Genomic DNA, 7566 nt, shown 5'->3' with positions numbered 1-7566 from the left:
TATATTCAGTACCATGGCACGTAGAGGCACACAGTCCCACAGAATAGCTTTTCCCTCATGCACGAAGTATGTTTCTTATTTTGACTAAAGAAATGAAGGATAGTTAAGGTGGTTATATGAATAAAATAGCAAAAGAAAGCACAAAGCTCAGATGGGACTTGGGGATATTGGAAGAAGAAGCTGTATACATTTTCCCAAGAAGTGAGTTGAAGGAAGGCAGACTGACTATTGTGCTCATGGTGGAGCATCGGGGTCTCCTGTGTCCCGTGTGCTGTGTGCTTCACCTGTGCACCAGGCTGGCCTTATGACAACTGAGCACACTGGCTGCTGATACTGACCACCAAGGAAGAAACGGAGGACCAGGGCTCTGAGTGGCATTTTCAAAGTGCCTGTGCTAGGAAGTGGTGTCTTCAGGATTCTGCAGGTGCAGCAGTGTCTTTCCCCTTTACCACGTGGCTTTTACAAGGCACATCCACGGGCTTGGCCACGCAGCAAATGGGGAGCTCTGCAGGGTTTCCTCAGCCCGGCTCAGTTCCGGCTGCGTCAGTCAGTAGTTGTTAGAGAGTGTGGAAGGCACAGAGTTAGTTAGCATGGAAATCTGGTGGAATTCTTCTATCCCAATGGTGTTCCGTGTGCCCTTACAGGGATCCAGCATATATGGTTGTCATATATGAGGTGGTTGGCAGAACAGGTATTAACAAGGGGTGGGCTCTCTAGGGGGTCTGCTAACAGATTTTGACATGAATGCATTTTTGCTTTTGTTTCTGTTTTGTCACCATAGAAGGAGGGCATATTTCTATTATCAGTTTGGCCTGTTAAATTAAATTTACATCTGAAGAAGCTTTCATACTTGAGTCCTAACACAGCAGACTACAACCTGGCTGAATAGGTAAACGAATTGCAAACCTAACTTAGGAGTATGCTTCTGTAAAGAACAGCTGAGTCTCAGCCGATCACAGCAGCTGACCTTCAGTCACTGGCAGGCGGCCAGCCAATTCAAATAAGGCAAAACCCTGAGCTGTCACCAGTGAAGCTGTCTCTGTTTATTACTTCCATTTTCTGCCCTTAAATGTTGTCTGACCACGTTGCAGCTTGGGGTTCTTAGAGTCTGTGCTGGTTTCTGAGGGCTGCCTGATTCTAGAATCATGAATAGAAATGAGTTGAGATCTTTAAACTAAATCTGTTGTAATTTTGTCTTTTGTCAGTCATAAGAATGGAGAAATAAAAGGCCATGAGGATTACTGTGGGACTGGGTTGACCTCTAACCAGTGAAGACATTGTTTGCAAGGAGACTTTGTTGGATAAGCACAGCAGGTGGCAGGCTGGGTGCTGAATGGAGAGAGGGGCCCGTTACAAGTGTCTGCAGCTTCAGGACATCAGAGTCAGTGGTTGGCACCAGCCTTGCCTTTCCACCATGGGCACTGCAAATGGTGGAGGGCGGAGGTGCCTCCATGGCCGCAATGAAGGAGTGTCCATCAGCGAGAACCACAGGAGGCAGTCCTTCCAGCTCAGCTAAAAGCCTGTCTGCAAAGGCAAGAGCTAAGAGCCACAGTGACTGACCATTAATGTTACAATGATTTTACTCCTTCATTCATTTTATTTTTATTTTTATCCATGGCCGCAATGAAGGAGTGTCCATCAGCGAGAACCACAGGAGGCAGTCCTTCCAGCTCTGCTAAAAGCCTGTCTGCAAAGGCAAGAGCTAAGAGCCACAGTGACTGACCATTAATGTTACAATGATTTTACTCCTTCATTCATTTTATTATTTTTTTATTCAGAGTGCACCACAGGTGGACAGCTGCCACATGCTAAGAGGCAATGGCCCTGCAACAGCCAGGCAAGGAGTGTACATGCAGCATGAAGCAGAGCAGCATGGCCCTTCCTTCCTTCAGCTGCTTGGGAAATAATTCATTCATGCTTGGTAGGCACTTAAGAGTTAATTAAGCATTTGGCCAGACATGCCTTCAATGTCAATCCTCTTCACATTCACATCTCAGATCCCCTTTTATGCAAAATCTTTAGATTCCAGTACAAGTAGCCCATCTGCAGAAATGACACCAGTAAGTCAATTAAGTTGCCTCTTTCTAATTTTTGGTCATACGCAGCCAAATCTCAGTGGAAGTGCTCTAAGGTGAATGCACAGAAACAGTCTCTTAAGTAGCAGATCCTTTTCTTGTTTGCTTGTTTGCTCGTTTGCTCACATGCTTTTCAGCTTTCTTTTGTTAGAAGTGTTTTGTGCTTTTAGTTTTGTTTTATTTTAACATTAAAAAGAGCTGTGTGGCAAATGTATAACTGAGACACTGTTGGGCCTAGTTCTCGAGTAATACATCATTTTTGTATTTTTTATCCTGTGAGAGATTCTGGGAAATTCCAGACCTTTGAAAATCATTTTAATAAGTAAAATGTTTTTTCTTTCTTCAAATGTACCCCTTAGATGTTTATTCTAGCATAAAAGCTCTCTCAAGTTATCAAATAAACAACACAGAATAATTTCAATTGAGAACAGAAATGCTATACTTAGTCTCATCCCACAAATGATTGTATTTATTCATTCAATAAATATTCCTTAAGTGGTCTCTATACTGTGAGCCACTCTTTGCTAACTTAGCTAAATGCCTTTATTTTAATGCCTTCAATTTGCACATGTGACCAGAAAGATTTTCACCTTTGTAATTATATATGTGCACATATTAACTGTGCATACATACACATATGTACATTTATATAACTATAGTTATAGACGAATTAATTGTAGACATTAAAAAAGTAACTACTATCCTGCACAGGGTTTTCAATGGAAGTATAGGGAAGAGATGCAGGAGCTTTAACAAGAAAAACAATATAGTATCTATTTGGCATATTGTATAATAAATTACCTCCTGAAACGTTTAAATACTCTTCTCCCAAATTAAATCCGCAACGTTAAAAGAGAAGTAATATTACTGGGGGAAAAAAAAAAACAAATAAACAAAGGTCTGACCACATTTTCTTTCAGCCTGTGTTCCATGGTTCTGCAGATGGGAAACGAGACAGGCCTAAAAGTCAGCTTGGAGTTCCGTTCCTACTGGGGGTACTGAAGAGTACTGGATAGATCTCAGTTTCTGTCACTGTCACTGGCTTCATTAAGTTTGTATCCTTCTGGTGGCTTCAGCCAGGTCCAGTCCTGCAAAATCCAAGAAGCAGTATTTAATGTCACGGGGCAGGAGCAGCCAGCAGCCAGCTTACTGGGCTCCACCACACTAGTTGTTCCTGCTCTACCACACTAGTTGTCAAGTCCTCCTAAAGACTTGCTGGAACCACGTGAGTCAGGAAGAATAATATCAAATGAACAAAATGATACAAATACACGGATGGTAGGTAGACTAAGTGTCCACGTGAGATAAATTGGCTTCCCTGCTGGATTTCACCTTACAACCAGAGCCCTAGATCCATGCCGGGTAGATCCTTTACTGATGCTCTCCAAATCACAGTCCTGTACGTGAGTTTCCCTCCAGAGCTATTAAAGCAATTCTCTTGCCTAGGAAATTCATGAGGAACTTTGAACAAAGTTTTCCTGAGTGACTTGAAGAAATGCATCTCTCAACAAGGTATGAAGAGCTTTGAGAAAGTCTTCATCGAAGTATTTTTACTGAAGCCTTTTACTTAAATGTTTAGCCCTATGTTTCCTAGCCTATTTTATTCACACTTATAGTTTTTCAGATTTTCTGTCCGGAGGAGAAACAGAAAATCTTCTAATAGGTAGAGCTCCCTTTTCCATAGAAAGTTAACACAGTGACATTAGATAAGTTTGCATGCTTACATTTTCCTTGAGTATTCAGCTGTGAAATTCTAGAAATAACAGAGAAACAACAGAGCAAGACTGCAAAAGTTCATAAAATGTGGATTAGGGGGGAAATCATAATGCATTTCATTTGAAAGTACATTGCAGTGCCCCATAGGCAACAGAGCTGGAGCACAGACCACACGACGCAGGCAGTGCACTCACGCAGCCTGGGTCACTCTAAAGTCACCTTTGAAAGGAAAAAAAGGAGACCCTACCCTGGGAGTGAGGTGACACAGACAAAGAAACACCATCAAGCCTATGAGTGGTTGAACTGTGAAGTTAGTGGATTATTGTTAATAATTGTATAAAAAATATTCATCTGAATTGCTCAGGTGGTCAAAAGTCCCCAATAATCTTTCAGTTTCATTCATTTTTACCTGTGTTAATTCTACCAGTCCCTAGTTCCAGAAGTCACATGTTGGCAGTATTTCTCTGTGACAAAGGGGAAAATTTTGCCTGTTTTAAAAAAAATCTCAGTGAAGAAGAAAACCCATTTGAGTGCACTCGAAAATGAGCAAAATGCATACACACCTATCTCTTGAAGCACAGGGTAAAGTACTGACAAAACTGAACTTGCACTCAGAGTCATTGCCCGTTGCCCAAGAGTCTAGACTCAGACTGAGTTTTAACTATTAGACTCAGAACATGCAGCTTATGTTCTTAGGCCGGACCTCACAGTCTTTGTGCATACCATGGTTTTAACACTGGGTCCTCTTATCCAGGGAGTATGCTGTTTTACTTAGGACAGTTCAAATCAGCTACTTTCGCCTTTGCACATTACCTTTGCCTTTTAAATTTTCAAGTGCATATTTCCAAAGATGATGTTGCTTTAAAACTATAAAACAGGATGGATGCTCAAAAGCAACACTGACTGGGAAGAGAGCCATGGCATGAGAAGCAACGCAGGATTTATAGAGGCGTGAAATATGAACAGAGCTGCCACAAGAGTAAGTCTTTGAGTACTGCTAAGCCTTAAATATGTTGTCTATATCTGGTAAACAAGTAAAGATTTCATTTATTTCTCTTACATCTTCCCAAAGACCAGTCATTTCTGATTAAGGCAGAGAACATACCATTTCAGAGATTACCCTGCCTTTTTGGCGATAGAATAGTCTTCTTATAAGTGGAAGTTTGTCAAATGAGAAATCTGGAGCTCAATGCATAAGTCAACACAAAATACCATGTGCAATTTCACTCCAAGCCCTGATATACTAAGAAAATGTTACTGCAATTACATCACGTCATTGTGAAAGAAATCTATGCACAGTAAAATCAGAAATCATGAGCGTGAAATAAATGTGCTTCCCATTGTAATAGAACTCTACAGGCAATCTTTAACTGTGCATTTCCTATTTCGCTAAAGTGTTTTCCCCCATCATTTTGCAAATCCCTTAGATCCCACAGTCTCCTCTGCTGAGCAGCACTACATTCTATTCATGCCACAGGCTGTGTTTGCTATTTTGCCTTTGAAGGACAAACACCATGGCTTAGGGGGGCTTACATTCAGTTCAGTCCACAACACACTTGTACTGAGCTCCTCGCATATGGCATGAACTTTATCTGCAGGTAGGTGGAGCATGGGGGGTGGATGGGCACAGACACCAAACACAAGTCCCTGAGAATTTTCACCACCAACACCCAAAGCAAAACCCCAGAGTGGTCTGTTCACCTTCGGAGACATCACTGGACTTGCCTTTTTTCCAGCCTCAGGGAACTGGCCTTTCCTTATGACCTCACGGTCAGAGTCCTGCCCTGGTGGCTGCCAGTACTGGGTCTGTCCCCTCCCAGACTGCCCAGACGCTGCAGCTCCCATCTCCTCATCAACCCACCCTTGAAAATCAGAACTCTAGGGCCAGCCCCATGGCTCACTCGGGAGGGTGCGGTGCTGGTAGCGCCGCGGTTGCGGGTTCGGATCCTATATAGGGATGGCTGAGCATGGTGCGGACGACACCGAGCAGAGGGTTGCGATCCTCTTACTGGTCAAAAAAAAAAAAAAAAAAAAAAAAAAAAATCTATACCGAGAGCCACCACCATACTGTATCTAATCCAAGCAAGAAAGCACACTGTCTGATTATCCCAGAGAGACATCTGCATTTCAAGGAAAGAGATGAATAGGCCAACCAGTGACTGTCTGCGCAGACGGTGTCAGGGTGGCCCCGCTTCCCTGTATTCTGGGCCGTGGGTCAGCGGCTTCAGAGCGACCGCAAGGCTAAGGGGCGAAGCGCGGCCACGGGCAGCGGGCACTGCCGAGAGCTGAAATGACAGCGAAGCCTCCTGGACACATGACAGGACTGCAAAAAAGCACAGAAAGCCCGTCCCTAGGCCAGGAGATGCTGAGCTGTAGCGGTGAGGGGCTGGCAGGGCAGCAGCGCTCCCACCTCCACCCAGGCCGGAGGAATCCCGGGGACACACGCACGCACTGGGAAAGGTCTGGGTGACACAGGAGAGCTTTTCAAGGAAGCGTGTGTCAAATCGCCAAACTCCTTCAGTGCATGAAAGAAACCACCAGCTGGCCAGGAAACAGCCCCTAAAGTTAAGACTTGGAACAGTAGTACATAGTGGCCACATTTTACAAAACGGCTCAACATTCTTGTTGAACTGATTGCCTTATACGAAAATAAACACATCCCTCTATGATTATGCACGACGGCTTTTATTTTCTGTTTTCCTTAAAGGAGACTGGATTCTGGGCCCAACAAACAGACCGTTATGAAATAGAGATCCACACCCTTTGCGGTTGAATGAGAGGACTGGTTATACATAATTTCCACTTCTAGTCCCCCAGAAACGAAATGTGAATTTTCCAGTATTTCTCGGCTGCGGAGTAGAAGATGCAGATCTGAGTGCACATCATTTAAACACCACCAAAGGATCCCATGCCGAGTGCCAATTACTGGCCTGTTCCACTGCAAAAAGAACATCACACAGTGTTTTAAAGGTAAACTATGGCTACTTCCTCTAGCAATCTCCCATAACTACAAATGTTTTGAAAAACCAATCTATTAATTAAAATTATACAAATTCAATAATATCATAAGACAAACTTTTTAAGGTAACAACAGAGTAGATTACAAGTTATGTTTTGAGGTTTTTGTTTCTTTGTTTATGTTTAAATAGAAGACAGCAAAATAACTTATCTGTGCTCTTTCTGCTATTTTCTATTCTCTTGGTACCCAGTCCAGGAGATGAAGATAAACAGAGAAAGAAGGGAAGAAAATCATAAACGGTGGGAACTTGTAAAACTGCAGGAGAGGGATGTAAGATTAAAAGTGTCTCACACAGAGCTTAGGAAAAAGAGAACGGAAGAGGTGGAAAGGGAGCAAAAGGTCGCTGTCAGTGCGGGACTGGCGCCAGCGTCTGGAAAGGCCTCCTCACGCCGGCGCTTCCAGTGCTGATCCGTCCCCTGTTGGCTCTGTGCACAGAGGACAAAGGTTCCCATGAAAAGGAAAACTCAATAAAGAAGACAATTTTTAGGATAACTGAAAGAGACGCCTCATATTTTAGCCGATGTTTATAAACTATTCTGTCAAGTGCTGATTTCACCTAGAATATCAATTTTTTAAAAGATTCTCAATATTGCTCATCCCCCTTTCCATGTTTATACTTTAATTTTAAACTGGAAAGGAAATAACCCATTAAATGTAAACAACTTAAATGCTGGTTTTGAGACAACATATCTACAAAAAGCAATTGTGTTTAGATACTTTATATTATCATAAAATAGAAAGTTCTGTTTACTAATA

The sequence above is a fragment of the Galeopterus variegatus genome, unplaced genomic scaffold (genome assembly GCF_000696425.1).
Source record: "Galeopterus variegatus unplaced genomic scaffold, G_variegatus-3.0.2 Scaffold964, whole genome shotgun sequence".
NCBI lineage: Eukaryota > Metazoa > Chordata > Mammalia > Dermoptera > Cynocephalidae > Galeopterus > Galeopterus variegatus.
The sequence above is the reverse complement of the archived record's forward strand: the minus strand, read 5'-3'. Positions refer to the sequence as shown.